The 27,300-nt window shown below is 37.8% G+C and overlaps 1 pseudogene; it reads left to right on the forward strand.

Annotated features, from left to right (window-relative positions):
* The window catches only part of LOC143386412 (phosphatidylinositol 3,4,5-trisphosphate-dependent Rac exchanger 2 protein-like), a 113,677-nt pseudogene that overhangs the window by 82,189 nt on the left and 4,188 nt on the right, over positions 1 to 27,300 (forward strand).

Raw genomic sequence — 27,300 nt, forward strand, 5'->3', positions numbered from 1 at the left:
TGTTGGTTGTTCAAAACATTACATAGTTCTTGATATATCATATTTCACATTTTGATTCAAGTGGGTTATGAACTCCCATTTTTTTTTAATTAATTTTTATTGTAGGTTGTTCAAAACATTACATAGTTCTTGATATATCATATTTCACACTTTGATTCAAGTGGGATATGCACTCCCATTTTTACCCCATATACAGATTGCAGAATCACATCATTTGCACAACAATTGATTTACATATTGCCATTCTGGTGTCTGTTGTATTCTGCTGCCTTTCCTATCCTCTACTATCCCCCCTCCCCCTCCCCTCCCCTCTTCTCTCTCTACCCCCTCTACTGTAATTCATTTCTCCCCCTTATATTTTTCCTCCTTTCCCCTCACTTCCTCTTGTATGTAATTTTGTATACCCCTGAGGGTCTCCTTCCATTTACATGCAATTTCCCTTCTCTCTCCCTTTCCCTCCCACCTCTCATCCCTGTTTAATGTTAATCTTCTTCTCATGCTCTTTGTCCCTACTCTGTTCTTAGCTACTCTCCTTATATCAAAGAATACATTTGGCATTTGTTTTTAAGGGATTGGCTGGCTTCACTTAGCATAATCTGCTCTAATGCCATCCATTTCCCTCCAAATTCTATGATTTTGTCATTTCTTAATGCAGAGTAATACTCCATTGTGTATAAATGCCACATTTTTTTTTATCCATTCGTCTATTGAAGGGCATCTAGGTTGGTTCCACAGTCTTGCTATTGTGAATTGTGCTGCTATGAACATGGATGTAGCAGTGTCCCTATAGTGTGCTCTTTTTAGGTCTTTAGGGAATAGACCTAGTAGGGGAATAGCTGGATCAAATGGTGGTTCCTTTCCGAGCTTTCCAAGAAATCTCCATACTGCTTTCCAAATTGGCCGCACCAATTTGCAGTCCCACCAGCAATGTACAAGAGTACCCTTTTCCCCACATCCTCGCCAGCACTTGTTGCTGTTTGACTTCCTAATGGCTGCCAATCTTACTGGAGTGAGATGGTATCTTAGGGTGGTTTTGATTTGCATTTCTCTGACTGCTAGAGATGGTGAGCATTTTTTCATATACTTGTTGATTGATTGTATGTCCTCCTCTGAGAAATTTCTGTTCAGGTCCTTGGCCCATTTGTTGATTGGGTTATTCATTATCTCATTGTCTAATTTTTTTAGTTCTTTGTATATTCTGGATATTAGGGCTCTGTCTGAAGTGTGAGGAGTAAAGATTTGTTCCCAGGACGTAGGCTCCCTATTTACCTCTCTTATTGTTTCTTTTGCTGAGAAAAAACTTTTTAGTTTGAGTAAGTCCCATTTGTTGATTCTAGTCATTAACTGTTGTGCTATGGGTGTCCTATTGAGGAATTTGGAGCCCGACCCCACAGTATGTAGATCATAGCCAACTTTTTCTTCTATCAGACGCCATGTCTCTGATTTGATATCAAGTTCCTTGATCCACTTTGAGTTAACTTTTGTGCATGGCGAGAGAAAGGGATTCAGTTTCATTTTGTTGCAAATGGATTTCCAGTTTTCCCAACACCATTTGTTGAAGATGCTATCCTTCTTCCAATGCATGCTTTTAGCCCCTTTATCGAATATAAGATAGTTGTAGTTTTGTGGATTGGTTTCTGTGTCCTCTATTCTGTACCATTGGTCCACCCGCCTGTTTTGGTATCAGTACCATGCTGTTTTTGTTACTATTGCTCTGTAGTATAGTTTGAAGTCTGGTATAGCTATACCGCCTGATTCACACTTCCTGCTTAGCATTGTTTTTGCTATTCTGGGTCTTTTATTTTTCCATATGAATTTCATGATTGCTTTCTCTATTTCTACAAGAAATGCCGTTGGGATTTTGATTGGCATTGCATTAAACCTATAGAGAACTTTTGGTAATATCGCCATTTTGATGATGTTACTTCTACCTATCCATGAACAGGGTATATTTTTCCATCTTCTAAGATCTTCTTCTATTTCTCTCTTTAGGGTTCTGTAGTTTTCATTGTATAAGTCTTTCACCTCTTTTGTTAGGTTGATTCCCAAGTATTTTATTTTTTTTGAGGATATTGTGAATGGGGTGGTTGTCCTCATTTCCATTTCAGAGGATTTGTCGCTGATATACAGGAATGCCTTTGATTTATGCGTGTTGATTTTGTATCCTGCCACTTTGCTGAATTCATTTATTAGCTCTAATAGTTTCTTTGTAGACCCTTTTGGGTCTGCTAGGTATAGAATCATGTCATCTGCAAATAGTGATAATTTGAGTTCTTCTTTTCCTATTTTTATGCCTTTAATTTCTTTCGTCTGTCTAATTGCTCTGGCCAGTGATTCGAGAACTATGTTGAACAGAAGTGGTGAGAGAGGGCATCCCTGTCTTGTTCCAGATTTTAGAGGGAATGCCTTCAGTTTTTCTCCATTCAGAATGATGCTAGCCTGAGGCTTGGCATAGATTGCTTTTACAATATTGAGGTATGTTCCTGTTATCCCTATTTTTTCTAGAGTTTTGAACATAAAGGGATGCTGTACTTTGTCGAATGCTTTTTCCGCATCTATCGAGATGATCATATGGTTCTTATTTTTAAGCCTATTGATGTGGTGAATAACATTTATTGATTTCCGTATATTGAACCAGCCTTGCATCCCAGGGATAAATCCTACCTGATCATGGTGCACAATTTTTTTGATATGTTTTTGTATCCGGTTCGCCAGAAGTTTATTGAGGATTTTTGCATCTAGGTTCATTAGAGATATTGGTCTGTAGTTTTCTTTCTTTGAAGTGTCTTTGTCTGGTTTAGGAATCAGGGTGATGTTGGCCTCATAGAATGAATTTGGTAGTTCTCCCTCTTTTTCTATTTCCTGAAATAGCTTGAAAAGTATTGGTATTAGTTCCTCTTTAAAGGTTTTGTAAAACTCTGCTGTATACCCATCCGGTCCTGGGCTTTTCTTAGTTGGTAGTCTTTTGATGGTATCTTCTATTTCCTCAATTGATATTGGTCTGTTTAGGTTGTCAATATCCTCCTGACTCAATCTGGGCAAATCATATGACTTAAGAAATTTATCGATGCCTTCACTATCTTCTATTTTATTGGAGTATAAGGATTCAAAATAGTTTCTGATAATCTTCTGTATTTCTGAAGTGTCTGTTGTGATATTGCCTTTTTCATCCCGTATGCTGGTAATTTGAGTTCTCTCTCTTCTTCTCTTCATTAGCGTGGCTAAGGGTCTGTCGATTTTATTTATTTTTTCAAAGAACCAACTTTTAGTTTTGTCAATTTTTTCAATTGTTTCTTTCGTTTCGATTTCATTAATTTCAGCTCTGATTTTAATTATTTCTTGTCTTCTACTTCTTTTGCTGTTGTTTTGCTCTTCTTTTTCTAGGATTTTGAGTTGAAGTATTAGATCATTTATTTGTTGGTTTTTTCTTTTTCTAAGGAATGAACTCCAAGCAATAAATTTTCCCCTTAGAACTGCTTTCAATGTGTCCCATAGATTCCGATATGTTGTGTCTGTGTTTTCATTTATCTCTAAGAATTTTTTAATTTCCTCCTTGATGTCTTCTATAACCCATTGATCATTCAGTAACCTATTGTTCATTCTCCATGTGATGCATGATTTTTCCTTACTTCTTTTATCGTTAATTTTCAATTTCATTCCATTATGGTCAGATAAGATGCATGGTATTATCTCTACTCCTTTATATTGTCTAAGAGTTGCCCTGTGACATAATATATGATCTATTTTTGAGAAGGATCCATGTGCTGCTGAGAAAAAAGTGTAACTGCTTGATGATGGGTGGTATATTCTATATATGTCAATTAAGTCTAGGTAATTAATTGTGTTATTGAGCTCTATAGTTTCCTTATTCAACTTTTGTTTGGAATATCTGTCCAGTGGTGAGAGAGGTGTGTTGAAGTCTCCCATGATTATTGTATGGTGGTCTATTAGACTCTTGAACTTGAGAAGAGTTTGTTTGATGAACATAGCTGCACCATTGTTTGGGGCATATATATTTATGATTGTTATGTCTTGTTGGTGTATGGTTCCCTTAAGAAGTATGTAGTGTCCCTCTTCATCCCTTTTGATTAACTTTGGCTTGAAATCTATTTTATTTGATAAGAGTATGGACACTCCTGCTTGTTTCCGAAGTCCATATGAGTGATATGATTTTTCCCAACCTTTCACCTTCAGTCTATGTATGTCTTTTCCTATCAAATGCGTCTCCTGAAGGCAGCATATTGTTGGGTCTTGTTTTGTGATCCATTCTACTAGCCTGTGTCTCTTAATTGGTGAGTTTAAGCCATTAACATTTAGGGTTATTATTGAGATATGGGTTGTTCTTCCAGCCATATTTGTTTATTTATGTTACTAAACATGGTTTGTTTTCCTCTTTGATTATTCCCCCCCCCTTTACTGTACTACCTCCCGCTGTTGGTTTTCATTGATATTTTCCATTTCCTCTTCCTGTAATATTTTGCCAAGGATGTTTTGAAGAGATGGTTTTCTAGCTGCAAATTCTTTTAACTTTTGTTTATCATGGAAGGTTTTAATTTCATCTTCCATCCTGAAGCTTAATTTCACGGGATACACAATTCTTGGTTGGAACCCCTTTTCTTTCAGTGTTTGAAATATGTTATTCCAGGATCTTCTAGCTTTGAGAGTCTGTGTTGAAAGATCAGCTGTTATCCTGATTGGTTTACCCCTAAATGTAATCTGCTTCCTTTCTCTTGTAGCTTTTAAAATTCTCTCCTTATTCTGTATGTTGGGCATCTTCATTATAATGTGTCTAGGTGTGGATCTCTTATGATTTTGCACATTCGGCGTCCTGTAGGCTTCTAGGATTTGGGATTCTGTCTCATTCTTCAAGTCTGGGAAGTTTTCTCGTATTATTTCGTTGAATAGATTGCTCATTCCTTTGGTTTGGACCTCAGTACCTTCCTGTATCCCAATGACTCTTAAGTTTGGTCTCTTTATGTTATCCCATATTTCTTGAATGTTCTGCTCATGGTTTTTTAACAGCTTTGCTGAGCTGTCTATGTTCTTCTCCAGTTGAAATACTTTGTCTTCATTGTCTGATGTTCTATCTTCTAAGTGTTCTACTCTGCTGGTAGTATTCTCAATTGAGTTTTTAAGTTGGTTTATTGTTTCCTGCATTTCCAGGATTTCTGTTTGTTTGTTTTTTATAACCTCTATCTCCCTGTATAATTGATCTTTTGCTTCTTGGATTTGTTTATGTAATTGATTGTCAAAAGTGGTCGAAGTGGTCTTTCATTGACTGATTTTGCTGTCTAATGTCTTCCTTGAGACTCCAGATCATCTGAAGCATGTATATCCTGAATTCTTTATCTGACATTCCATCTGCTGCAGAAATTACCTCTTCTAAAGTTGAGTTGACCTGCATTGCTTGTGGTCCTTTCTTTCCTTGTCTTTTCATATTGATCGCGTTTCTTTCTGCTTGGTGAAACTGTTGTGTTATTGATTTTTCCCCCTATATATTTATATTGCTCTTGTATAGCTGCAAAGTCTCCCTCGCAGGCTTTGGCGGTGGTTCTTCCCCTCCTCCAATTGAGGCAATGTGCCTACCACGCCGGGAGGCCGCTGTGCCTGTACTTTCGATGGGCCTGTTCTTTCGGTGGTCACAGATCCGCCTACCTTGCAGACGTGAGCAGTGGCTTTGCCCCTCCGCTGGCCACTAGGCCTGTTCTGTCTGTTGGTTGCAGGTCTGTCTACCTAAAAGGTGCTGGTGGCGGCTCTGCCCCTCCCCCAACCGGGGCGATGTATCTGGCGGGCCACTGGGCCTGTTTTGTCAGTGGTCACGGTTCCGCCTACCTTGCACGTGCGTGGAGCAGCTGTGTCCCTCCGGGAGTTGCTGGGCCTAACCTGCCAATGGGTGGCAAGTGCGCCTACCTTGCAGGCCCGGGGGTAGCTCTGCCGCTCCGCGGGTTGCTGGGCCTGATATGCTGGTGAGACGCAGGTTTGCCTACCTTGCAGGCGCCTGGCGGCTCTGCCCCTCCCCCAACCGGGGCGGGGCGATGTGTCTGGCCGTCCTCTGAGCCTGTTCTGTTGGTGGTCAGGGTACTGCCTACCTAGCAGGCTCGTGGGGCAGCTGTGCCCCTCCACAGTTTGTTGGGCCTGACCTGCTGGTGTGTGGCAAGTGCGCCTTCCTTGCAGGCCCGGGGGTGGCTCTGCCGCTCCGCGGTTGCTGGGCCTGATCTGTTGGTGAGTCGCAGGTCTGTGTAACTTGCAGGCGCCCGGCGGCTCTGCCCCTCCTCCAACTGGGGTGGGGCGATGTGTCTGGCCGGCCTCTGGGCCTGTTCTGTTGGTAGTCAGGGTTCTGCCTACCTAGCAGGCTCGTGGGGCAGCTGTGCCCCTCCGCAGTTTGTTGGGCCTGACCTGCTGGTGGGTGGCAAGTGCCCCTATCTTGCAGGCCCGGGGGTGGCTCTGCCGCTCCGCGTTTGCTGGGTCTGATCAGCTGGTGATTCGCAGGTCTGCGTAACTTGCAGGCGCCCGGCGGCTCTGCCCCTCCCCCAACCTGAGCGATGTGTCTGGCAGTCCACTGGGCCTGTTTTGTCGGTGGTCACAGTTCTGCCTACCTTGCACACACGTGGAGCAGCTGTTTCATTAGTGCCTGGGCACACTCTCCTTGTTTGCCTCCCTCAGGCCCTTAGTTTGTAGAGCTTGGGGCTGAGCACCCCCAGCAAACTTGCTTACCTTCTGGTAGCCACGCCCCCGTATCTGATGCAAGAGACCTCAGTTGTCAGCACCGGTGGGAGCTGTAGCCGTGAGTCCCATGCCAAGGCGAGTCGGTGCAAGAGACCTCAGTTGTCAGTACTGGTGGGAGCGGTAGCTGGGAGTCCCGCGCGGCGCGGTTCCCACCGGCTCCTGTGCCAGCACCGCCGCGGCTCCCACGGGCTCCCGCGCCGCTTCTGCGGCTCCCGCCGGTTCCGGCCGGCTCCTGTGCCGCTGCCCCGGCTGCCGCCGGCTCCCTCACCGCAGCCCCAGCTCCCGCCGGCTCCCTCGCCGCAGCCGCCGCTGCCGCCGTCTCCCTCGCCGCAGCCGCCGCTGCCGCCGGCTCCCTCGCCGAAGCCGTGGCTCCCGCCGGCTCCGTGCCGCCCTCGGTCTGGCTATTGCGCTCACAGGAGAGCTGGGAGGGGCCCTTAAGTTTTCCCCGCTGATCTATAGCTGAAAGAGCTGTGATCAGTCAAAAAAAAAAAAAAAAAATGAACTCCCATTTTTACCCCGTATACAGATTGCAGAATCACATCCGTTACACTTCCATTGATTTATATATTGCCATACTAGTGTCTGTTGTATTCTGCTGCCTTTCCTATCCTTTACTATCCCCCCTCCCCTCCCCTCTTCTCTCTCTACCCCCTCTACTGTAATTCATTTCTCCCCCTTGTATTATTTTTCCCTTTCCCCTCACTTCCTCTTGTATGTAATTTTGTATAACCCTGAGGGTCTCCTTCCATTTCCATGCAATTTCCCTTCTCTCTCCCTTTTCCTCCCACCTCTCATCCCTGTTTAATGTTAATCTTCTTCTCATGCTCTTCTTCCCTACTCTGTTTTTAGTTACTCTCCTTATATCAAAGAAGAGATTTGGCATTTTTATTTTAGGGATTGGCTGGCTTCACTTAGCATAATCTACTCTAATGCCATCCATTTCCCTCCAAATTCTATGATTTTGTCATTTTTTAATGCAGAGTAATACTCCATTCTGTATAAATGCCACATTTTTTTTATCCATTCGTCTATTGAAGGGCATCTAGGTTGGTTCCACGGTCTTGCTATTGTGAATTGTGCTGCTATGAACATCAATGTAGCAGTGTCCCTGTAGCATGCTCTTTTTAGGTCTTTAGGGAATAGACGGAGAAGGGGAATAGCTGGGTCAAATGGTGGTTCCATTCCCAGCTTTCCAAGAAATCTCCATACTGCTTTCCAGATTGGCTGCACCAATTTGCAGTCCCACCAACAATGAACAAGTGTACCATTTTCCCCACATCCTCGCCAGCACTTGTTGTTGTTTGACTTCATAATGGCTGCCAATCTTACTGGAGTGAGATGGTATCTTAGTGATGAAGTTTTTATTTAAAAGGAAAGCAAAATTTATTCCTCCATCATAAAACTCACATAATAAATCTTCAGTAGCTCTCAGTATTTGCATTCAGGAGCTGCATAGGAAATCCAGACCTAATTTGAGTAAGTGAAGTCTGGTAATTGAAAGTAGTGATAACTGGAAGAAATTCTAAATGGAGCCTATTCCTGGATTGAAAGTTTATTTGAAGCGGTTCAGTTGTGTTTTTGTTGTTGTTTCAGTTAGTTATACATGACAGCAGATTGCATTTTGACTCGTTGTACACAAATGGAGCACAGCTTTTCATTTCTTTTCATTTCATTTCATTTCTTTTCATTTTTATTTTCATTTCTCTTATACTTTATGCAGAGTCACACCATTTATACAATCATACATGTACATAGAATTATAATGTGCGGCTCATTCCACCATCTTTCTCACCCAGGGGTTTAGTTTTGTATATGTATATACACATGATTCTTCCCTAGTGAAAAAAAGACAGTCAGATGAATGTGAAAATTTCCTTGGAAATTTATTAAAGAAAGCTTGCCTAAAGTTGTCTCTTGCCACCCACATCCTGCGTGGAAGTGAAGGCTCCTCTTTGGTGGAGTAGGGTGACTGCAAAATAACGCTAAGAAAGAGAAAACAGTGAAGAAACCACAGGACACAGGAAGTAATTTTAGAAAGCAAGGCCAAGACAGCTCTTTGACCTTAGGGGTCAAGCTTCCACACTGGAAAGAGAGAGAGTGAGAGCCAGCATTTGTTTTATTTATATAGGGGAAACATCAAAGGTTTTCTTTAGAATGTTCTTCACTAATTAAGGTAGGAGGTGGGCTGTCCAGGTTCCAATGGGTTACACTCAACAAAAGTGGTCTTACTAGCCTAGTGAAGACATAGGTGCATTGCATAACCCATTGAGTGGGAGGGGCCACAAAATAGTTTGCAATGCCAAATCTAAATTTTTCTGGCTCAAGACCAATTGAAGATGCTCAAATAAAATCAAATAATTTATGGGGGGAATCCCATAGTCTTTGGTACCACAAACTTGGTGCAGAAGCAGCAAATGTATCATCTTCCTCCATTTTTCTTGCCTCCATAGAGGATTGGAAGGAGGTGGAGACTGTAGTTCATGGTGGATCTTGAGATGGAATTAACTGTAAGATAAGAAATTTCAGGGTTAGAAGTGAGCAGGGTTGAAGGTGAATGTATACTGCTGAGGAAAACAGGAATCCAAGACAGATGAAAGTAATACATATTTTGAATGAAAGGCACATAGAGACAAGCAGACTGGAAAATGAGCTCAATGCATATCCAAAATGCTAAAATATGAAGGTCATATTAAAATCTCCCACCTAATATTTACACAGGCCTCCTACAGTTTAGGGAATTAATGCTGTTGGCATCCATGAGCCTTTACTGGAATAAAGCACATCATTACAACTGAATGAATGAAATTAAACCTGTCTCTCTCCCTATGCACAAAACTCAACTCAAAATGAATCAAGAAACTAGGAATTAAACCAGAGACCTTGTGCCTAATGGAAGAAAAAGTAGGCATTGATCTCCATCGTGTCAGATTAGGCCCCAATTTACTTAATCAGACTCCTATAGAGTAAGAATTAAAACCAAGAATCAATAAATGGGATGGATTCAAACTAAAAAGCTTCTCAGCAAAAGAAACAATCAGTGAGGTGAATAGAGAGAGTACAGAATGGAAGCAAATGTTTACCACATGCACATCAGATACAGCACTAATCTCTAGGATATATAAAGCACTGAAAAATCTTTGTAAAAAATAAAATAACCCAATCAATAAATGGGCCAAGAAACTGAACAGATACCTCTCAGAAGAGGATATACAATCAATCGACAAACATATGACAAAATATTCAACATCTCTAGGAATTAGAGAAATGCAAATCAAAACTATTCTAAAATTTCACCTCACTCCAGTCAGAATAGCAGCTATCAAGAATACAAACAACAATAAGTTTTGGTAAGGATGTGGGGTAAAAGGCACACTCATACATTGCTGTTGGGACTGCAAATTTGTGCAGCCAATATGGAAAGCTATATTGTGATTCCTTAGTAAACTTGGAATGGAACCACCATTTGACCCAGTTATCCCACTCCTCGGTGTATACCCAAAGGATATACTACAGGGACTCAGCCACATTAATGTTTGTAGTAGCACAGTTCACAGTAGCTAAACTGTGAAACCAACACAGATGCCCTTCAGTAGATGAATGGATAGGGAAACTTTGGTATATATACACAATGGAACATTATTCAGCAATAAAAGAGAATAAAACTATGGCATTTTCAGGTAAATAGATGGAGTTGGAAAATATAATATTAAGTGAAGTAAGCCAATCCCAAAAAACCAAGTGCTAAATGTCTTCTCTGATATAAGGATGTTGATTCATAATGGAGATGTGGGAGCATGGGAGGAATAGATGAACTTTAGATAGGGAAAGGGAAGGAAGAGGAATGGAGGGATCAAGGGGGTAGGAATGATGGTGGAATGAGTTCTACATCATTACCCTAAGTACATGTATGAAGACATGAATGGTGTGTAAATACTTTGTGTATAATTAGTGACTTGAAAAAACGTGCTCTATATGTGTAATATGAAATGAATTGCATTCTTCCACATGTATAACAAATTAGAATAAATAAATAACTTAATAAAGAAAAAAAGAAATAGGAGCACAAAAAGGGGGCGTATTTGGGTCCCTTCTTTCACCCACTTCCCACTAACTTATTTGCATTGTCAGTTTTTCTTGACACTAGCTGCACCTTAATCATCTTGGAAAGGTTTTAGAAAATACCCATATTCAGCCTCACCTCAAATGAATTAAGACAGAATAGCTAGGAGGTGAGATGCAAATATCAGGCTATTTTAGCAGCTTTTCAGGTAATTCTGAAGTTCACCAGGATGAGAAACCAAGGATCTGTGTGGATTAGGAAAAACTGTGCAATTATGCAGTTAATCTTTGTTTATTTAGACTAATTCATTTCACAAATGTTCAATTTATCTAGATTCTGGGGAGCTGAGGCAAGGAGGGTTGGGGCATTGTGAAAGAATCTTATATTCTAAGTTCACGAGGATGCAGGATGGCCCTAGGAGGAGTGACCTTGAATGGAACAATTTTCTTTAGCAAAGGCTAAGAGGCTCTGCAGAATGAGCAGCTGATGGATGTCTTTTCCCCGACCACAGCAGCTGGGCACTAGCTGGGCCTGTTTTTCTGAATGGGGATCTGAGGTGGCAGTTCTTGATCTGACTCCATGCCTTGCACCTGTCAGATTCTTGTCTTTGTGTAAGGTCCAGTAGAGGCTCCTTCAGGATTCAAATGGGCCTCCTTTTCTGGGATAGGGATAATTTAGGAGATAATTTAGGGATAATAAGGATAATTTACTAGGACAAGCCATTGCCTGTGTTGCTGTGTCTGATGTTTTGACATCAATAGATTCTCCCCTCTTCTCACAGGGCCACATCATCAATTTTTTTCTGATGGAGACACCCAATCATTGGATCAGAGCCTTCTCTAATTGTAGTTTAGCCCTACTTTTAGCCTGAACCTCTACTGGTCTTGTTCGTTAACCTGTGGCATGACCAAGACATTCATCCCTAAGGGACTTGATCTCCTGGTTGCTGTGCCCTTCTCAGGCTAAGGTAGTTGTTCATTTACCATGATATTCAGGTAAAAGAATTGCAGGAGAAGGTCCTCAGTAGATTATCTGGATTCTTCCCCATCATATAACAATAGCCCTATCTCCCTGTGATGATCAGGGTCCTCTAGCCTTGCCACAGTGGGGATTGCCCTTCTTGATTGCTGGTGCCCTGGCAGAAGAATTTAAGGTGGCCAGGTGGCAATGATAGCCTACATTTAAATGGGACCCCTGCTTTGTCTCCCCAGAGTATCTCCTTTGGGGATCAGGACCTTTAAACCTACAGAACCACAGAATACAACAGTTACTATTATGGTATTATGTAAAAATGTGGATGTGTAACCGATGTGATTCTGCAATCTTTGTAATGTTTTGAATAACCAATAAAAAAATTAAAAAAAAAAACCTACAGAACCAAATTTTCAGGTTTAGAAAGCACAAATGTCACTGGGATCACTATTGTATTAGTTTTTCAGGGCCACCCTAACAAACTACTTCAAACTGGGTGGCTTAAAGCAATATTTATTCTATCCAAAATCTGAAATGCTTTAAGTCTGAAATCAAGGTGACTTCAGATTATGTTCCCTCCAAAGTTCCGAGGGAAGAAGACTTCTCTGCCTCTTCTAGCTTCTGGTGGCTGCCAGCAGTCCTTGGTTTGTGACAGTATAACTACAATCTCCACCTCCATCTTCACATGACCTCTCTGTGTACCTGTTTCTGTGTCTTTGTAGAAATTTTTTTCTCTTTTTTATAAGAGCACCAGTAATTGGTTTGGGACCTTCCCTAATCTATTATGATCTCAGTTTAATTTGAGGACATCTTCAAAGGCCATATTTCAAAATAAATTCAAATGTACAGGTACCAGAGGCTTCAAATTTTTCATATTTTTTTAGGGATGCAATTCAACCCTCTACAGATATTTTCATCCTTGGTTTCTGGAATTGGTAATTCTACCTCTTGGATACATGGTATCATAAAGATGTCTTTGATTTAAAATATACAGTGTCCTTAAAGTATGCTATGTCTTTCCTGAAAAGTGCTGTTAAATAACTGGTTCTTGGGTTTCTGGATGGTGGTTTTCCTTAAACTAAATGGGGCATGGAATCCTGACTTTTTCTCTACCAGCATTTTTGATTTCTTACCTTCTATGAGGGGAGAAAAAAAGCAGGCACCAGAAATTCTTCTTGAACACTTACCTTTTAAAAGTTGTCTTTCTTGTTCAAAGAATAATTAAAATTTTCCAGGCTATTGAGTGCTTTCTCTTGTAAACAGAAGGGAGCATTTTTGTTATAAACTTCATCATTTTGTGAGTTATCTTCATTCCTTTTTTTGCTCCCCAAACCTCTTCTGAAAGTTTATTAGAAAATTAAGCTTTAAGTTTCCCTTTTGATTTTATGCAACATTAATAATTGAAGCAATAAATAGCCTTTTTAAAATGAAGTAACTATTCTCAGGACTGAGATTTCTAAATGTTGAGTTTGCATTTTAATGTATAAACCTAATTCTCTGTCAGAATGCAATCAACAAAATTTGCTATCCTAAATAATTGTGACCAATTTGGAGGAATTTTGACCAGAAGTGACCATATGTGGGGAATTGAAACAGTGAAGGTACAGTGTCTTACTATCACTGGAGAAGAGATGTCTCCCAAGAAAGGTCCAAGAAGTTCCTGGGGAGAAGGAGGGACTCAAACCAGGATCAATGAGGCTCTTGACAGAAAAGAATTTCAGCACATGCCAGTCAGAGGCATAGCCAATTTTATTTGGGAAAGTAGGCACATATTCAAGGAAGAATAGAGATAGACTCAAGAGAGACAACTTTGCAAGAAAAGCAAGATACGCTTTCAAGCCATCTCAAGTGAGAGACACAACTTTTGAGTTTTCCTGGCTCTTCTTTTAAAGGAAACTTGTTGAGAGGTGCATATGGGAAAGTATGTAGGAATGACCTTAGTTTATTATCTCAAGGAGGGTTCCGGTGGTCCTGTCAGTCTCAGGATCCTCAGGCAGATGTAGCCTCCATTATTTGTTCAATAGATAATGCTGGGTAGACTTCTAAATTAAAGGATCCTCAGGATATCATATCTTTCCTCATTTAATTGATTTGTTAGGAGATTAATTAACAATGCACAGATAGACTTACAGATCACCCAGGAATTTGGGAGTAACAGCTTAGGGGATGACAGGCTTAGAAAACTATCAAAACTTCTGAATCAAAATCTTATTTTCTTATCCTTCCTTTATGCCTCCTTTCTAACTAATTTTTATTCCTTCTATTCTAATTTTTTTTTACCTCAGTTCTAGAGATTGAACCTAGGGGCGCTTAACCAGTGAGCACATCCCAGCCCTTTTATTTCTTTCTTTCAGATAGGGTCTCTCTAAATTGCTTAGGGCTGGTTATGAACTTGCTACCCTCCTGCCTTAGCCTCCCAAGCCTCTGAGATTATAGATGTGTGCACTATGCCCAGCTGTACCTCATTTTTTTTAACCAATAAGGTGTCACTGAGCTATCACAAGAAAGTGTTAGATGATTGAAACTATTTTTCATTGTTTTATTTGTTCTTTACAGTTATATATGTTAGTATAATTCATTTTTATATAATAATACAAGCAAGGAATATATCTTATTGTGCTTAGGACCCCATTTGTATGAATGCTCATGATGGTGGGATACACTATGGTGTATTCATATAAGTACATAGAAAAATTATTTCAAATTCATTCCACTGTCTTTCTTCTTTCTATCACCTCTTGCTTCCCTTCATTCCCCTTTGATTAATATACTTCTTCCTCTCTCCCTCCTTATTGTGGGTTAGCTTCCACATATCAGCAAAAACATTTAATCTTTCAGTTTTTGGGACTGGCTTATTTCACTTGGCAAAATAGTCTTCAGGTCTATCCATTACTTGCAAATGTCATAAGTCTTTCTTCTTTATAGTTGAATAATACTCCATTTTTACATAAATCAATTTCTTTATCCATTCATCTGTTGAATGGCACCTAGGTTGGTTCCATAGTTTAACTATTGTGAAGTGAGCTATAAACATTGATGTGGAAAGTGTTATTGTAGTATGCTGATTTTAAGTCCTTTGGAAATAAACTAAGGAATGGGATAGTTTGGTCAAATGGTGGTTCCATTCCTCATTTTGTGAGGAGTCTCAATATTGCTTTCCAGAGTTGTTGCACCCATTTGTAGTCCCACCAGCCAGTATGAGTGAACCTTTTCCCCCACATCCTTGCCAATATTTATTATTACATCTACTCTTGATAATTGACATTCTGACTGGAGTGAGATGAAATCTCATTGTGGTTTTAATTTACATTTCTCTAATTGCTAGAGATGTTGAACATTTTTAATATATTTGATGACCATTTGGATTTCTTCAGAGACACTGTTTTACTTGATTAATTGTTTTGTTTGTTTGTTTTGGTTTTTGGTGGAAAGAGGAAAAAAAAACTTTGAGTTGTTTTTTGAGTGGAAACTTAGCTCACTTTCTATTCTAGAACAATTTCACTTCTAATATTCTCTTAACATTTATTAGATTTTTCTTTTTTGATAACACCTAAGTTTAATAGAATGTGTTCCCTCCTCTAATTCAAAAGTGATATATGTAAACAAAACACTTGTTATATTTCAAATACTAATTTAACTTCATACTGCTAAGTAAATATTTAGTCTGCATTACTTTTGTGAAATATGTTATATGAATGAAAAGTAAGGAAACAAGAAAAGCATGCTAAGGAGACACCAAGGTTTAAAGTTTCATGACAATTATTTTATATTTAACCTATAGTTAGAGAATATTGAGAATAGAAATTAATTTGGCAGAATGTCATTCTGTTGTCTTTCTTCAAAATACATAACAATAAATAAGCATCCTATTTACACAAGCTAAACAACAACAACAAAAAAAAAACATATTCACAAGGGAAAACAAAAATTTTACATATCATTAAGTAGAATTTAAAGAGAAAAGAAAAACTTAATTTAAAAAATGCTAGCAAAGAAAGGAAATCTGTGTTAACCAAATGACATTCTTGGCCATATAAATTTTAATTTTTAAATACAGAACTCATCTTTTCTTGTTCCTTCCCCACAACCCTATTATGTACCATAAAATTCTTGCTAAACCTCTTGGCAAAATTGGTAAGATGCTTTTTCTACTTTTTTATAAATTTCGAGAAATTGTGAATTTTAATTGCCTTGTTAATTTGACAGTATTATCAAAAGATGTGATGAAAAGAGGAATTTATGGGAATGCAAAAGCATTCATTAATATTATATTCAATTATGTTCATATAATTTCTCTTATACTGTTATAAACTTTTGGAGCAGAGCTGGCCATCCTGGACAAAGTTGAACCATCAAGATCTTTGTGAAAATTAGCTCAGATGGATACACAGTTCTACTACTGCTCCTCCCTGTGTTCTTCTTCCAATTTCTCTGATCTTAAGTCACAAATTTAAGTGTCCTTGCATGCACCTTTGGTTCCCAAGACATTCTGTTTAGCTAAGCACAATCATGCATAATCTATATCGCATTGAAATTGAATTAAATAATTAACAATGCACAGAGGAGTATTTGGCATGTTGCCTAGTACATAAAATAATGCCTGAGGAGTATTTGGCATGTTGCCTAGTACATAAAACGCATCCAATAAATTAGAATAGTCATTGGCTTTCTTTATAATATTATTTAATCATGTTCTTTCCAATTAACCATAAATAGTAGTTACTATTTAGTTTCCACATGAAAATTGAGAAACCCAAATATCTCAGATATTGATTAACTTGCCAAAGTTGAACAGCTACTGAGGAACAGAAATTGGGGTTTTACTTTTGTGCTGGAGGTCTCATCATTAGCTTCCCAACTAGTAAGACTAACTCACATTGAAGTATGACTATCAATAGACTGAATCCTCCTGAGATAACAGCTTGTTACCTGTGTTTTTTGAGTGAGTGGAAACTTAGCTCACTTGCTGTATGTATTTGAGGCTGTTTCATCTGGAACACTTCTTTTTACTTCCTATCAGTATTCAGGACCTGGAAGTTGGCTAAGCTAGTTGCAGCTATTCTAATTACTGCCTAAGTCTAAGGAATAAGTAAACACAGGGCTCTTCCTAACAAGCCTATACATTTTATTTCCTGTACTGAAATAATATGCTTCCTCTTTAACCTTCCACAGATGCTTTAATCAGTTATAAACCAATTATAACATCTTAAAATTTCAAACATAGTAATACTCTTGAATAACTTCGTTGTTTGTTCAGTGCTCTGGAACTAGTTTAGAAAATATAGCATAGCTAAAATAGCAGTATCTTTCCTGTTTTTGTGGGAAAAATAATTGTGATAACAACTTCTGTCAATTTGTAGAAACCTCAATATTTAGGTAAGGAAATATTGCATTTAGTAGTTTTGAAAGATTAATTTTTTAGTCAATTTTGAAGTAGTCTGTTGAAAATTGAGGCTCAAAAAAATAGCAGTGTAGTTCAAGGAAGAACAGTTTTCATTGCCAAGTCGAACCCATTATTGTTCCTGATGCTGGAAAACTTTCCATAGGAAATCTTGCATTTCCAAGTCCTATCATGTAATGCATGTTCTCTCCAGAAATTTTAAATACCACTAAGTAGAGTTTAAAGGAAAAAGAAAAACTTAATTATAAAAAAATGTTATCAAAGAAAGGAAATCTGTTTAACCAAATGGCATTTACCATGTGGGGAGTTTTGTGAAAATGAAAGGCAGATCCATAGAGGAAAGAGACCAAGGAGTAGGAGGAAAGGAGAGAAAGGGTGAATACTGGGAAATGATACTTGCCAAAGTATATTTTGTGCAGATATGAATATGGCAATTAGGATATGTCAGCAATAAATCCCACAATTATACAGGACAATAATGCAATAGTAAAAATATGGAGAAAATCAATGGAGTGTTACTTGTGTGTTTAACTAAATTAAGTGTTTTAGTAGAATTAGTTTCCTAAGGTTCCACTTTATCTAGACTTTTTAATTATTTCACTAACATTGATTGATTTGATTGAGGCTATAAGATTGTAAATATACATGGATAGTAATGACTTCCTCTTTTAAAATTCTGGTATATGTTCACGTACAGTTCTTCCTCTTCATCTGTTCTGAATGTGTATGCATAATATATGTGCATATGTGTGTATTATATGCATAAGTTATATATTTGGAGCTTGAGTTTAGTTTCACAAAGATTATGATAGGGGAAGAAAATAATTTCCTCTCTATTCTTCATAGTTCTTTGTTGGGATGAACACCTATGACAAAAAAACATATTCACAAGAGAAAAACAGAAGTTTAATAACTTGGACATGTCCTGCATATGTAGGAGACACCCATGGAGAAGTGAGTGAATTTCCAGGAGGTGGCTTTTAACTTATGCAGGTTATCCAGGTTTGCATTCTGTGGTTCCCTTTAGCTGTACTCTCAAGTCTCATGATTTTAGCTACCCACTGTCTACCATGGTCTGAAGATATTAAATTGGAAAATTCGGGCAATGAACAATCTGTGTTTTAGAATGCCTGCCATCCTGGGCAGTATGGTGTGTTGTATCCCACTCAGGACATGAGCTGTCCTCTTTTCCAGTGTCCAGGTTTCTTTCCCCCACCTACCCATTAGTCAGTGGTCCCAGTTATCACATCATTGACTGTTGCAGTACTACAGTGTTTATCTCCAAGTGAGTTTGATTTTACTAAATAACAGCCCCAAGTCTCAAGAACATTGATGCTGGCAATTAGGATATGTCAAGAAGCCCAAAAGTTCCTCCTTTATTTGAAAATGTGAAAACTTTTGATAGTCTTGATTAGTGTCTTCAGGGAGAGTAGATCCTCTCCCCATGAAATAGTGAAGAAGAAAAAGGAAAATAAGATAGTTTTACTGTCACAGCACAAACTGCAAAAGTTAGAGTCATAACCAGTGATGAGTACTTAGTTAAGATGGAAAAGGCATTACAGTTGTGTGATAATGTAGAGGAAGAACTACAAGATATACAGGATCTTGGCAGTCTGTGGTTTCAGCAGTCCACAGGGTGGCTGGTGTCTTGGAAGGTACATAGTGAGGATGAGGGAGCCCACTGTAGTATCATCCACTGAAACAAAGAAAGAAGGGTGGGGAAGGATTCCCTCACTTGGAGGTAACTAGAAACAGCAAGTGATCAAAGTCCTTTAAATCAGTCACCCCTCTTCCTGGTGGGAAAGAGACACTTACAAATGCAGATTTTCTTTACAGATGCAAATTTCCCATACAAAAGATAACTTCTTTTGTTTTCAGAGTTTTCTCCAGTGTTTGCAGTTTCTCAAAATAACCAGCTCAAAATAATCCTTATGCCAAAGAGGCATATTTTGGGGTGGCATATTCTAGTCTTCTACAGTGCATACAAAATGTTTTAAAAATAGATGACAGTTCAAACTAGAAATTTCCTTTGCCCACTTAACATAAAAATCAACAAATGTTTGGTGTTTATTTTGAGAGTAGAAAAACAGTTTGGATTCTCTTTCAAGCTTTGCATGTATGTATTCAGTGTCTTGAATGTATGTTCCTATTTGGCGCTATCTCGCACATTTACTAATAGTAAAAGTTGACTAAATGTGGACAAATTGAGTTATAAATTTGCATATAAAGTACACTAACTTGTCTACACAGCACTGGAGAGCCTGGAAGGATATAATTATAGAGATTAATGGAAGAATTTCAAGCCCAGATAAATGCAGCCTCCTTGGAAAAGGTCAAGCAGTACAACCAGAAACTCAGGTATGTAACTGCCCAGGTTGGCATCATTTTTGTTTTTAAATGTCTATTTTGAACACAACAATAAGGTTTGGGACATTTCCATTATATTAGATTATTTATTATTTTTACTTTGATATGAAGTCCTCTTATAATGTTTATGATTTCGTTTATTCTAATGGATAATCTTATTTATAATAAAAATGATAAAGGAAAGTGTTCTTAAAATTTTCATATTAATGTTTCAACTTTTAAAAAGATAAAGAGAATAAATACATCGTAGGCCATTTCCAGGGGAGAGGGGACTTTGACATGTTATAGTGGTGTCCCCAAGGAGACTTAGTGGATTAAGGGTAGCATAGGTTCCTTCATGTATACGGAACAGCTGGTGCCTTCTCATGGGGAGAATATCTTCCACATGGAAGATATGACAGGACACAGGGTATTAGAATAGTATCTTCTTACAAATAGATATGTTAATGCTTGTATGTTAAACTTTTCCCTAAATATTGATATGGTACAGTGATAAATGGCTGCAAAAATTAACCACCAACAGTGGAGAGAAGTTTATTGTAATTTAGTAGCTTTAATTTTCAATAATATTGGCATATGTATCTTTTTTAAATTGCTTGAAAAATTTAAGCTTTTTATTGTTTATTTTTGTGCCACTAGGGATCAAACCCAGGACTTTATGCATATTAAACAAGAACTCTACCACTGAGGTACATCCCTAGCCCTAGGCTTTTTATTTATAAAGGGAAAAAATACTCTACTCAAAAATACTATTGTGGCATTTTTTGGGTTTTGTCTATGATGGGGCCCCACTGTGAATATAATTCCTAAAACATTCAGCTGGAGGTGGTATAGGTTCAGGTGGTTAAGACAATGGGTTGGCATTTTCCTCTAGGAATGCTTTGCCTACTTACCTGGTCTCACAAACCTGGCCCTTCTCCTCCATTCTCTGGTTCTTCAATAAAATATCATTTTATGAAGTTCTCAGTCTTAAATCCATTAATCATTTTTACCTCCTCTTAAAATGTAGTTCAAGATCCTGATGAATCTGAAATGTCTCTTAGACTGCCCCTGCATGATCACCTTGTCTAGATCACTATTTCTTAAAGGTATACAACTTACTGACTCTTTTCACAGCAAGAAGCAAATCTGAAGTTTCAATGTCCCACTCTGGGAGAAAGTCGACTCTCCTTTATAAACTATCTTTTATTTTGGAGCTCCAGTGCAGCCTGGGCACTAGAATATTTTAGAAGCTCCCCAAAATGGTGCCTAGATCTAGATTCTGAAAGGATGTTTCCAAGACCAGCTGCAGACTTGCTAGAAACTCTGGGATGAGTCCAGCAGCCTAGGTAATAACAAAGCCTTCCCTGTGATTCTTTTGTAAACTCAAATTTGAGAACCACAATCTCAGGCCAAAATGAATATCACATCATTTTTCCACCCTGTCTTTTTACTTTATGATTACTGCATAATCCAGTACTTCTCCTCCTAAATAATAGAATTATGTGTACAGAATTCTCATCCTCTCTATCTAGTGAAAGCTCTTTGAGATGAGAAATGAATTGATCTCCATATCCCCCTTTGTATTTATCAAAGGGTTTTCCATAAGATGCTCTCCACAAATGTGCTTCATTGCATTAAAATATTTAAGCATAACTAACAGAAAAGAGTGGAGGTGTGGTTTACCATTCTCAGCCTTGTGGAGTCTTATAGAAATATTATATATGCTCACCTAAACCGGATTCCTGATGTTTATTAGAAAATAGCACAGGAATGAGTTACATGCTATCATATTCTCCTAAGAAAACATTTTAGTATATCTTTCCTCAAGAAAGTATTTTGAAAAGTATGAACTCAGTGCAAATTAGATGCCCTTGTCAGTAATTGCCTGCTCTGCATCCTGCTTGCTGCATGTTGGATTTATTTTGAAGAGAAAGGTAATGATCTTCCTCCTTCCAATAGTACTTTCTCTTCCTGCTTGTTTCTTGAATAAGGTGCTAATTTCTTCCTTAATTTTTCTTGTTACTTTGTAAGCACAAATAGTCTTAAATTGCTCATGGGCAATTTGTTCTTGATTTACAGAGCCTCAAGCCAACATTAACCATTTTAAGGGGGCATTTACTGGGCTCTTTGAAAAGTAGTTCTGAGATTTCTGTTTCCTCATAATCCTAGTGCCTTTTTTATATGTACACTAGAAATCATTTCATATTGGACATTAATTTACTTGCAAATTGGAAGCCAGAAAAAAACCTTTTTCTCCTTAGCCTTACAACAAACTAGTGCTTGATTAGAAGGCATTTTTTAGATTGTGAATTTCAGAAACCAAACTCAAATAGGCCCAAGCAAATTAATATATGGGCTAACATACCAGAGATGCCCAGGGCCTGTGGCTGTTACAGGGACAGTGCGATCTGGGACTATGAGTTCCTCAAGAGACTGTTTAGCTTTCTATCTGGTAGTATTTCTTTACTATCTGTGGACTTCATATTTGGGCCTCCTTTTATTCTCTTGGGTAAAGATGGTTACTCCAAACTAGTGTAACATTCGCAGAAGATTGAGAAAATGTTCCCAAGTCCGCCAGCTCTAGCCAAGGACCAGAGTAGCATTAGCTCAGAATAGGTCACAGGCCCATTTCTGAATGGGTTCAACCCCACAAAGGAGCGGCAAACTGTCACCAAGAGAGAGGAGAAGGGAAAAGGATGAGCAGAGACAAAGGACTCCACTCTAGTTATAGAGATTGCCCTAGAATGGCCAAGAGTTCATGGAAGTAATTCTCTACTGAAAAGAAGATGATAGCCATAATACAGAATACCAATTTTGAGAATATATCAAGTGCCAGTAACAATACTAGGCAAGTTATGTGAATTGTTTTAAAACCTAATGAGATCTATATGTCATTTCCATTGTATAAAGGGAACTTAGGTTACCCAGACAAATATGTGAGGAAACCAAGATTTAAGGCACAGATTCTTTTTCTCTTTAATGTCTTTTTTAAAAAAAAATATTTAATGAGGCCATCTCAATGAATTGAGTGAACATTTTACACTGAAAGTGAATTCTGTTACTCAGTTTTGGTGTCAGAGATTACCCATGGCCCATAGTCCTTCTTTGCCCTTGTAATTCATTCGTCCAGTTTACTTGAGGTTTCCATTCTTATGGGAATGGAGAAAACAGAAAATGAACAAGAAAATAAATCTATAAACAAAGTTTTTCAGACAGTGAAAGTACATTGAAGAAAATAGAAAGCAAGTTGATGCATTAGGAGTTTGATAGTCCAGAGAGGGTAGTGAGTAATGACTTAAACATTAGCCTGACTTACAAGGAGGCAGCCTTGTCAAAATATGGGGGACAATCTTGACAAAATCAGTGAATGGATGTCATATAAACAAGCTGTCCTGTTGGTGGAGACAATGAAAGTCAGTGTGATTCTAGTACACACTGAGAGAGATATTCAGACCCAGATTCTATAAGGTGGTAGACCATTGTAAGATATTTGGGGATTATTGTAAGAACAACAGAAAAGCTATTGGAAAAATTTTATTGAGTTAATGCTATCTACATCTACTACATGCGTAAGTTACAAATAATCTTAAAAATGGCTGAAGTTTTCACAAGGAGGTAGTAAAGCAAGCCACAGCCAACTGACTGGTTTAACCAGTATCCTCCCATCTCCTGTGGAAATCCACCAAAACGTGGTCTGGATACCTTTATCACTTGCATGATGGACCTGATTCTGGGTGCCTGAACATACCTGGATGTTTCCCCTATGAGTGAGACTGAACTGCATAAATGTCTCACAGATATTCTAAAACATAACCTCCTTCCTGGCCCAAGTCAGATAATTTTTAAATTTTATTTATTATTATTATTACTATTATTGTTATTATTAGGTACTGAACTTGAACCCAGGCCCTCACATGTGCAAGGGAAATGCCCTACCACTGAGCTCTACCTCCAGCCCTTTTTATCTTCCTTTGTGACAGGGAATTTATATTGTTCAGGTTGGCCTTAGACTTTTGCAGTCCTCCTGCCTCAATCTCCTAAGTGGGTAATGTTCTTGATTGATTTTTTTCACCTGTTTAAGAGAAGCAGCATGCATAATTTTTAGCTATGATATTCAGACAAATTTATAATTATTCCCTCCCTTCACTATCCTCACCCATCTCTATTCTCTTCTCTACCTACGACTTTCCTTTTTATTCCCTGTGGCCATCAGGCATAGTTTCTATCAGCCTCATTTTCCTCTGCCTACTTAAAGGTAATTTATTATTACCAAACCCTTTCATTTTAATGCATCTTCTTTATTGGTAAAAAGCACTACTACGTGGTGACTAATGACATAAAACTATAAATGTGAACAGTTCCTATATTAAAATAGTCCTTGCAGTTTCAGAGGCCTAGATTATTATTTTTAAATGCAATATTTTCAGTATAAAATAAATGGGAAATAATGAAATTCAGAAGGAAAGACATTATATATTGGCTGCTGTGATATTTTATTTTTGTGAAATGATAGCTTCATACTGATTTTTTTTAGAGCCCACAATTCGGGATATTTAAATGAAATTCATCATCTCTGTAGGAAGAAAACAAGACAATTATTCAAAATAAATGTTCTTTTGAGTTGTGCCTTTGTGGATAAAGAATGGCACATTTAAAAAAGAGGTTTGAAAAGCTAAGCACATTTTCTGTAATAAATAGAAATACTACACACAGGTACCAACCTCAGAGCCATATATTCTGGACAATTTTCACAACCAAGAAATGTCTGCCAAAAACATGTGTTTTAACTATTCCCATGATAGCATCTCTTTGAGACCTATCACTTTTCTCTGTCTCTGCAGAAAAAATAAAATATTAGTGAGTATGCACCCCTGACATGGAATGGATATGAAGGATGGCAGGGCCTCACTGCCGTTTCACATCTTCACTTGTAGCTATCAAACAGCAGGAAGGCACAATGGGACTTCAGCTCTTATATCCTGTCCCAGATCCCAAGCTCACATTCTGATCTCCCTGAATGTCCTCAACACAAAAATACTGTTTCCCATTGGATAGAAAACAGTGTATCCAGGTTTGAAATAGAAAATGTCATGTTCTATTGATAAGCATTTATGGAAAAATCATATTAAATCAATGAGAGTATAGGATAAAATTAGAGAGCAAGTGAATGAGTATGTGAGAATATTAATTAGGTTATAAATAATACCATAGTTATTAAATTTTTATATAAAGCTGAAGCTCATAGAGTTATGTGATATAATTTATTTTTTAATTAATCAGAAACTTCTGGTTTCATATTTGTCTCTTCTGTATCAGTTCAATATTTTTTCTAGTTTGTATTTTACCAACTGGTTGTTGTTTTTGTTTTGTTTTGTTATACCTTTTTTTAACTTAAGATAATTCTTATTTTGGTGAATTAACAACTAGCCAAATGCATAGAATTTATTTCTGTTTTCTGAATTTGAGGACAAAATATTTTTTAAAGAGAGAGATATATAATTTTTAATATTTATTTTTTAGTTTTCAGTGGACACAACATCTTTATTTTATTTTTATATGGTGCTGAGGATCGAACCCAGCTCCCTGTGCATGCCAGGCAAGCATGATACTGCTTGAGTCACATCCCAAGTCCTGAACACAGAATTTTTAGTGTTTTGAATTTTTCTTTATATGAGAAATAATTATCCCATGGAAGGAAAAAAAAAGTAAGTCTAGAAACTAGAATCTGAATCATCCTAAGATGATGGACAGTTCTGGAGACTTTTTTCGTGTATACGAAGTATTGAAATATCTCCTGTTTATAAAAACATAAATTATATTTGAGTGACAAATTCTCACAAAGTAAAACTAAAGAAACTGGTGAACACTTAAATGTAGTTGATAAATATTGCTTGCCTACAAAGTACCAAGGACAGAGCCAAATATTGGTGTCATAACAATAGATAAGATCACAGCCTGGCAAGAACATTTTTGTCTGTGGGTTATGATAAATATAAAATACACTTTTCGCTAATACATGGTAAAAATATGTGAGGCAAATTCTGTGAGGAAGCTGTGAGGCGCTAGGCAGGTGTGCAGGAAGGTAGTCCCTCTTAATCGGGAATGGGATAAAGATTTCAGGAATGAGTGCTTTGAACCATGACCTTTCCACTGACATATGAAAGAGGAATTGAGGGAAAGAAGGGGATTGGAGGTAAACTTGAAATGGAGGGAGGTTATTTTCTTGAAGAGAGGATAGCATGTGTGAAAAGCCTAAAAGGGAAAGGAGAAATTGGAAGTTTGAGTTCAACAGAAACAGGGCCATGAAGCCAATCTGCAAGCAGAATCTGTATGCTCCTTTTTTAAAATTTTCCCTCAATGTCTTTTAACTCAGCTTTCATCCAGAACATACATCAGCTCCCTTGCTATTTGCTGAAAGAGTCTGATTATTTAGGACCCATCTCAAATTTATCTTCCTGCAGGATGCCTTTAGTTACAGCTTCAGCTGGAATTAATGATCTTCTTCTTTAGAAGTGAACAGCCCCTTGGATTTCATTTTTGTATTATATTGTGGATTATTTTCCTGCTCCCTCATGAAGCTAACCAGGTCCTAGTTCCCACTATGCTCAGTACATAAAATCATAAAGATAGTTGAATTGGAAATCCTATTAATTGTAACACATGGTGAGATTTTTTGAGCATTATTATTTTACTGAATTTATTCCAGTATCTAGTCTACTGTGTGATATATCCAAAAAATTTCCAGGCTATTTGAAGGGTACAGATGCTGACTCTGTTGGAGCCTTCTCCAGAATATTTATCAGTGTAGCCAAGGTTCATAAATTTCACGTGACAGGATCAGATGAAGTTGTAGTGGCACTTTGAGAGCAGCATCTCTTTTTTTTTATTTGAAAAGTACTATAATTCTATTAAACCTTTCCACAATTACTTTAACAAGAGTGAAATACAGTTGTATATACACTTATGCATGTAGTCATATTTAATACACCTCAACTGTACTTAATTGAATTCAGACTAATTCTTTTGCCCTTGAAGGATTTTAACTATAATTATTTTACTTTTACCTTAAAGCAATTTTAATGTAATTTTTAGATAAGAGAAGCACATGAGATAAGAATTCCTCAACTATGAATTTTCAAGTTTTTGTGAAGAGTCCTGCACTGTGATAATATTCATAAGGATGAATAGATATACTGGCTGACAAGTAGAAGCAGATAAAATGGTCTTCATTTTTCAAGGATCCTTTGAAAGATATCATCTCTATATGGATACTAAGAAAACCTATTGTTTTCTGTCCCTAAGATAGGAAATGCTACTGTTTTCACCAAAGTACAGGAAAGATGAAAGTACTTTGTGCTCAGAATTTCCTTTGGAATAAATGAGAACTGGAAGCATCAAAGAAAACCTAAGGATACCCCCAAAGAATCAGTTAGGGAAATATACTCTTTGAGAAAAAAATTTTCAGTGCTTATAGAAGCCAGATTGATTTTTATTTTTAACTCTGCTGACTTCTCTATCTGATCACAAGGACAATCAGCCTTAAAATATATTCAAAGCAACTTAGTCAAGCTTCCTGGGTGAATTTGTTTTTCCTACTGCTTTTGTCCGGTTCCTTTTGTGGACATTTCAGACTTCTTTTATTGTGTGGATGTGCCATGGAAGGTGAATGAATGGTTATGAATAATCTTTTCAAAGCTGTAACCTTATATCATTAAGGAAATTTAGCATGGATCCAGCGCTTCTCATACAGAACACATCATTTTAACTTGGAAGAAATTAATATGGATATATT

The sequence above is a fragment of the Callospermophilus lateralis genome, unplaced genomic scaffold (assembly GCF_048772815.1).
Source record: "Callospermophilus lateralis isolate mCalLat2 unplaced genomic scaffold, mCalLat2.hap1 Scaffold_101, whole genome shotgun sequence".
Taxonomy (NCBI): domain Eukaryota; kingdom Metazoa; phylum Chordata; class Mammalia; order Rodentia; family Sciuridae; genus Callospermophilus; species Callospermophilus lateralis.